Source organism: Microtus ochrogaster, chromosome 8 (genome assembly GCF_000317375.1).
Source record: "Microtus ochrogaster isolate Prairie Vole_2 chromosome 8, MicOch1.0, whole genome shotgun sequence".
Lineage (NCBI taxonomy): Eukaryota > Metazoa > Chordata > Mammalia > Rodentia > Cricetidae > Microtus > Microtus ochrogaster.
Window position 1 is genome coordinate 29,958,328 of NC_022015.1, and position 7,503 is coordinate 29,965,830.

General features: G+C 44.6%; 1 pseudogene; it reads left to right on the forward strand.

The window, feature by feature from the left end:
* Positions 1–2,158: 2,158 nt before the first annotated feature.
* Positions 2,159–2,462, forward strand: LOC101997930 (annotated as a pseudogene).
* Positions 2,463–7,503: the final 5,041 nt, after the last annotated feature.

Here is a 7,503-nt window from a genome sequence, read left to right on the forward strand (position 1 = left end):
GGAGTAAGGGCAGTCCAGGGTTTGGAAGCCAAGTTCCTGTAAAAAACTTTATTGGATAAAGGGATTGTTCTTTGAGATTTTAGAAGCAACAGGTGAAGGCAGTGAGTACTTTGAAGGAAAGGACAGACTTGCGTGGGAGGTAACCGGATGAGTTTCTGGAATGTTCTTCAGGGCTGTAGAAGATCCATACTCCTTGATGTCTTCCAGTATACCTCTCTCTTCCATAGGTTCCGCTTTCTATTACTGCCCTGTTGCCCCAAGTCCCCTTTTTAGAAGGGACCTAGTGTACCTAGCACTGATACAGTCACACCAATCCCTCAGCCCTGTCAGGACAACTTTCCCCTGTGAGCACATGGAGAAGAAAGCCCGCAGCAGGTGTTGTCAGTGGCAGGGGAGGGGTTGCGGACCATCTCCAGCTTCTCGGGGTCACTGAAAACTAGGTAAAATGCTGCATGTATTCCACCATGTGCCCGGGTCTAGTCCTCAGGAACAAAATGTCTCTGTGGATCTCAGTGTCAGCTCAGACCTCAATGCTATCAGAGTGATGAGGGGGTGGCAATGGCATCTGTGTGAAACCCTTCCTTTCCCTTCCGTTCCAGAGAGCCCGGTGCTCCTTTGATTTCAGACATTGTATGGTAGGACTCTGGAGTGACAGGCACGTTGGCTTACTATACGAGCCAAGGAGGGCTTCCTGTTACCCTGAAGATTTTTCTGTAAGTCCACTCAAGAAGCGAAAACTTCTGCAGCTTCCTCCTGTTGGGAGAGGTCTGGGTCCCTGTGTCTCACAACTATATCACAGAAGGCAGATAGGGCCCCTGGGTGGGAAGCTCAATTTTTGGATCTCCTCCAAGCCATCTCTGTACGCCCTTTGTCTTCATGAACATTGTATCAAAGTCTGTATTTAAGAGTCTAGAATTAGCAGAGTGCAGAAGGCCACACGGGATGTAGTTGCAGCTGTTGAAGAGGCAGAGGCAGGAGGATGGTAACTTAAAAGCCAGCCTGGGCTGCTTAGAAAGACCTATGTCTTACATACCATTTTTCTAAAAAAGCACTTGTGACATGGGAGCAGGAGGATGGAGGTCAGCCTGGTCTACTTAGCCAGTTTCAGGAGCAGGAGGATGGAGGCCAGCCTGGTCTACTTAGCCCGTTTCAGGAGCAGGAGGACGGAGGCCAGCCTGGTCTACCTAACCAGTTTTAGGCTAGGGAGGACTGCAGAGGGAGATACTGCAAAACAGCAACCAAAAAAATCAAAGGAAAAAATTGAAGAATTAAGATCCTAGCAATTTCACTTGAACAGTTTGGATAAAATTAAATGAGACTCTGTAAAAGGCTCCTTTCAGGTCCCATTGTCTGTCTGTCTGTCTGTCTGTCTGAAACAAAGGGAAAGTGATCACCAAAAGCCAGCAAGAGCCCAGAGAAACCATAGGTTCTGACATGGCTCCAGGTGACCAAGCACGGGCATCCGGGGGCCTCAGAATGCCGGGACCCCATGGCTCCAGCTGCTGACAGATGAAAACCGCCTGGTCTCCATCACACAGGGCCTCTCCAACAAGAGTCTGTGGTGGGATTGGGGGCCAGAGTAGATGAGGAAATAGGAAGTGGATGCTGGGCCGGGAGGTGCAAATTGACAGCAGGGCCCAGCCTGACAGCGCCTCTGATTGATGAGAGGACACTGTTAACAAGCCTTTAAAGTTTCTCATTAATGTTTTTTTTCACTGAAGAGAGCCACAAGAAAAAAAATTCCACATGGACGGTAATTAAGATCGATCCTGTACAGTATGGTGCTGGCGCTGTTGGGAGCCTTTAAAAGAAGAAAGCAAACTCTCCTATTAAACACTCATTTTCAGGCTGCCAACTTCTGGGTTATTGAAGCCCCATGCCATGTGCAGGAGGCACATTGTGTGGACTAGGGTGGTGGTGGGCCTCACAGGGAACCTGTTTTCACTGACGACACCGAATGGAGCCTCCACCTTTCCATTGCCGTGATCTCTGATTGAGTGGCCCAGGTGACAGGAGCTTTTGGCCAGTCCCACGGAGTGTCGAAGCTGGCTCTGCATGACATGTGTGACCCTCCAAGAGATTCCAACTCTGGAGTGAGGTGGAGGGCAGAGGAAGGAACCGCGAGGTTAAGAATCGTGTCTCTGGCGCCCTTGTCGGCTCCAAGACCAAGATGGCCACGAGAATCACCACTTTTCTCAAGAATGCCTGGGCGAAGGAGCCGGTGCTGGTGGTGTCCTTCTCAGTCTGGGGCCTCGCTATAATTATGCCCATAATCAGCCCCTACACCAAGTATGCTTCCATGATCAACCAGGCAACACCCTACAACTACCCAGTCACTGTACGAGGTAATGGGAACATGCCCGATGTGCCCAGCCACCCCCAGGATCCTCAGGGCCCAAGCCTGGAGTGGCTGAAGAACCTGTAAATACTGATGAAAGAAGCTCCTTCTCTGTTGCCCCCCCCCCAAAAAAAAAACAAAAAAAAAGAATCGTGTCTCTCCTTGTGCACACACGCAGCTACAGCCCAGGTTTCCCTGCTATGCAACATAGGGTATATGTGCCTCTGGGTCCATTTGTTGACTTATAAGGAGGAACCCAGCTGGAGAGGAGACCAGTGTCTAAACACTCAGTGCTGTGGGACGCTGCAGAAGTGCTACTTTCGTGGTTGGATTGTCATGACTACAGGGCATGTGTGAGATTTTCATATGCTATGCAGGGGTGGGGGGACATGTGGGGTGACTCAGTGGAGTCTATCAGGAAGTCCACCTAGTGGAAGTTGACCCTATAATCTCCCTTTCTTGGGCCCTGTAGGGAGCTGGGGTCTAGCCTGACAGAGTGAGGGTGCACATAGGGAATGGGATCATTGTCAAGGCCTTGATGTCCAATTTCTGAGAGACAAAGAATATTTCTACATCCAAATCATCCCACCAGGCTAGCAAGACTCCTGGGAATCCTGCCAGCAAAGGTAGCTCTGAAGCCCCTCCATCCTGTAGTTCAAGGTCAGCCCATGCTAGTATGTGAGGCTGGCAGCTAACCCCTCACTTAGCACCCACTTGCCTGGTCTAAGAAGTTGTCCCTAAGAAGGCCCCTTCCTAGTTGCCAGGACATGAGAATTCTCACTAAAGTAACCTCCTGTGCCATCATGTTGGGCTACTATGGAACAGACTTTCTGGAATACAGGCAGCTAATATACTTCAAAGATTTTGTATGGTGACCCTGGATGGCAGACATGGAGTTCTGACTAGAGTCCTCCCCTCTGGTAGGTTGTTCCTGGGAAGTAGCTGGACAGTGGGCTCCTTCCGGACCGGTTGCTCCACTCAGGGCACAAGGGTCCCTGAAGGAGCCTCAGATCATAGAAGTGACTGTTTGGTCAATAGCTTATGCAGATTCCTAGCTAGCTCTTACATCTTAAATTAACCCATTTCGATTCATCCATGTATTATCACAAGGCTGTGGCTTATTGGAAAGGTTCCAGGCATTTGTCTCCTCCAGCAGCTACATGGTGTCTCCCTGACTCCACCTGCTCTCTTTATATATCTCTGTTCAGATTTCCTGCCTGGCTTTACTCTTCTAAGCCATTGACCAAAACAGCTTCTTTATTAATCAATGGTAATAAAACATATTCACAGCATACAGGGAAATCCCACATCATCTCCCATTTTCTATCTTTGTGAGACTAAAGTTTTATATCTAATTTATCTTTTATCATAACTAAAGAAAACTATAACTATCTAGTCTTCAACTCCATCAAAGACTCCAGAAGAATATATTACCTAAGTAAACAGAAAAGTGCATTGTAAGCAACTTCCAAAACTCTAGAATTGATAGGGACATCTTGCTGCCTGAATAGTCACCCAAAGTTCTTCTGTAACATTGGGTCATCCATCTTCAGCCTACAGGCCCATAGTATCTTGCAGACTTTCCCATGAAGCAGGAAATTTGAAAGACTATTTTGCCTATATTGACAGTTTGTCAGTCACTTTATTCTGTATCTTACAGAATGTCTGGCAGACTCTTGACAGGAACGCTGAAGGACCATCTCACCTCTTTTGGGAAGTTCAGCAGCCATTTTTCTGTGGGTCCTGCATGTCCAGTTTATACAACATACCATCAAGCAGTTCCAGCAATTTCTTGCAGTTTCTTGCCCAAATGGCTAACAAACTCTCTAAGAAGTCTCTTCACTGCCCATCATCCTCTTGAAGTAGATTGGTGATACCAGGAACATATGTGTTTCATTGTCATGAAAAATCCTAAGTTATTAAAACATTTTAAATACCATATTCTGTAAGTCTTTGAAGTGTTGAAGATTACCTATCTAGCTGAAATATATCTATCCATATATATATACATCTAGAAAACCTAACTAATCCATTAATCTGTAATTCTTAATTATACATTGCATTTTTAAATGAGCTATGCAAACACAATACCTTAAATAAAAGCAGAAATACATAAATACAATATAGCAAAAATCAACCTTAAGTTTATATCAAATGACCAAGATCCATACCAATGCAAAGTATTCATTCATCTCTATAGCACATCCCCCTTATTTTTTTAACCAACCCTTTTAAAATGAAAACAAACATTTATAAACAATCATTTTGGGGATTTGGCCATTGTTTTCTTCAAACTGTTTCCTGCTGTTTGTTGAAGGAAGTAGTTTGAGGGTTCACGGAGATCTTTGAGGGGATCTTGTTTCATCAAGCCACATTAGCCTGGAAGGAATCCACAGGTTCTTGTCTTCTGTGGAAACAAAAGCAGAACCTCTTTTCCAAAGAAACATAAGACCCAAATTTTGAAGTCAAGATACCTTTAAAATATATATGTGTTGGTTTAGCTTAGCATCCCCCGGAATAAAATATCATTCTGTAGTCAAAAAATTCAAAGAAAACACAATAGTATACATAATCCAGACTCTCTCTCTCTATTCCATCTTTATGTGGCTTATTTTTCCTTACTCTTTTAATCTATGACTGCCTGTACTCTTTTATATTACTTTTACTGTCTCTTTAAAGACTTTGTTTTATTTTTAAAACTATTTTTATGACTGCCTATACTCTTTTTCTTCTCTCCCAAGCCTATATACATTTGTCCAACACTGTGACACATTCTGAAGTCTTTTTTCACCTGAATCTGTCTTTATTGCAAATCTGTAATCATTTTCTGACCAGGAGCACCTTTTTTTTTTTTTTTTTTTTTTTTTTTTTTTTTTTTTTTTTTTGGTTTGACAGTGTTTTGCTGTAGAGAACTTTTTAAAAAATGCTAAACAGGCATGGCTAGGACCAAGTCCATGGCCTTTCTTGTTTGCTCCGATGAGTCCAACATGGTGGGGGTATGTTCACCAACTCTGTGAGCCATGCTTACTGCCCCAGCTCCAGGGATGCAGTGGGTCTATGTTGCCATTAAGCAATTAGTAGCAAGCTGCTCACAAACCTCATTTTTAGTGTAGAACCTCCCAAAGGAGCCAGCTTTATGCTACCAGCATGAACCAGGAAGCTGGCTCTTAAGCTCCTCAGTGTTTGCTGCTAATGCTGAGTCAGGAAGTCTTCTCTTAAAGGAATCATGCCTCTGTTATCTCTAGCAAACAAATCCTGCCCAAGAAAATGCTGCTACCAAGAAGTCATGCTTAACTCTGTTCTTTTGTGTCTCGAATTCCTTTCCGAATTCAGCTCTCTCAGGTTTTACGTGGATGCAGTTGCTTCACATTGGTGCCATTATGTAAATGGAGACTGCTTGTTCATTGTAATCACACAGAAACTATATTAATTAGAGCATTGTTTGGTCAATGGCTTATGCAGATTCCTAGTAGCTCTTACATTGTAAATTAACCCATTTCTATTAGTCTGTGTATTGCCACAAGGCTGTAGCTTATGGGAAAGGTTCTGGGCATCTGGATCCTTCAGCAGCTAAATGGTGTCTCCCTGGCTCTGCCTACTTTCTCTCTATAGCTCTGTTCTGACTTCCTGCCTGGCTTTACTCTGCTAAGCCATTGGCCAAAACAGCTTCTTTATTAACCAGTGGTAATAAAGCATATTCACAGCATTCGGGGGGGAAACCCATATCATTGGTGCACTCAATCCAGCTCTAGTCTTGGGCTCTCACCCATTGTGTGCAGGCAGTATTTTTAACCACAGAACCAGATGCATTCCAGCAAATGCAACCAGTCCTATACCTTCCCAACTCCACAATGTCAGGTCTGGCCAGTATCTCCATGTCCAGCTCAAAAACCCCACAACACTTGGCATCTGTATCCTGGAGTTTCACCAAAGAACCAGGCTCTGGAACATCCCTGTCCCACCTTTACCCAGATACTTTTCAGCTTAAGAAGACAGAGGCACTAAAAGTTTGTCTAAGATTAAGTCTAGAATGGTCTGGCAGCTGTAAAGGAGAACCATGGGCATTGTTGGCTGTTGGTGATTCCAAAGACCATGGAAGGGATCTAGAAGGTTGGAGTTGAAGCTGGTTACCCCAAAGATAGCCTGGTTGTTTTTACCACCTCTTAAGGATGGCCTCTGTAGGCTGAACATTTTCCTCACAATCTTTCCTTGATGTAATCACCCTGTACAAAAGCTCCTAAGATGGGAATGGGGTCATCTTTCTGTCTCCCTGAGAATAGTTAGGTGATAAGGATGGAATGATTCCCAACCCCAGTAGCTCACCATCAAAGTCCTTGTTATCCCTGCCAATGAGACTGTGGTAACAGTCTCAGGTATTGCCAGAGCTGACAAAAGATCTCCAAAGATCAGAGGCTCCAAGGATACAAGGGATAAAAGCAGTTAAAAGTATAGTCATAAGAGACACAGCCAGACACCACTGGAATTCTCTTTATCAGACAAGGAAATGGAATTAACCTAGTTATCAGTGAGAGTCAGTGTGAGTCTACCTGGAATAATAGGAGGGATGCCGTGTGGCTACCTGGCTCTTCCTATCCTCACAGGAAGAGGCCCACCCTACATAGTGGTAAGTGGGAGAAGATAGAACAGGATGGCATCAAGTGGGCTTCTGATGGTGTGCACTGAATAAGGCTTTAGAGAAGATTACAGTGGTTATGTCTGTAGCTAATGGCCATCTCTGCAGGCAATTTTGCCTTCTTCATACCTAACCGACCATGCCTAGAAGCATGACTGCGCACATAGTCCATCATTCTGTATGCGTACTACATGGTCAGGGAAAGCAGGCAGACTCTTCATTTTTGCAAAGAACATTGGATAAGAGCTAACAAAAGGTCTCAGTAAAACACCTGATTCTCGAGCCTGATCTGAGATTGTTCCCCAGAACTCAAGTGCATGGAGAGAACTGACTCCCAAAAGATAACCTCACCTCCATGTGGGTGCCACCCACACTCACGCACATCATGCATGCGCATTTAAAAAGTACTTTTTTTTTAAAGAGGGAAAGAAAATTGGTGAAGCTGTTTGTGGTGAATAAACCTGGTCATTTCATGTATCTTGGACACTGGAGCAGGGTAATCGCAAGTTCAAAACTTGCCTGAGCTACAACA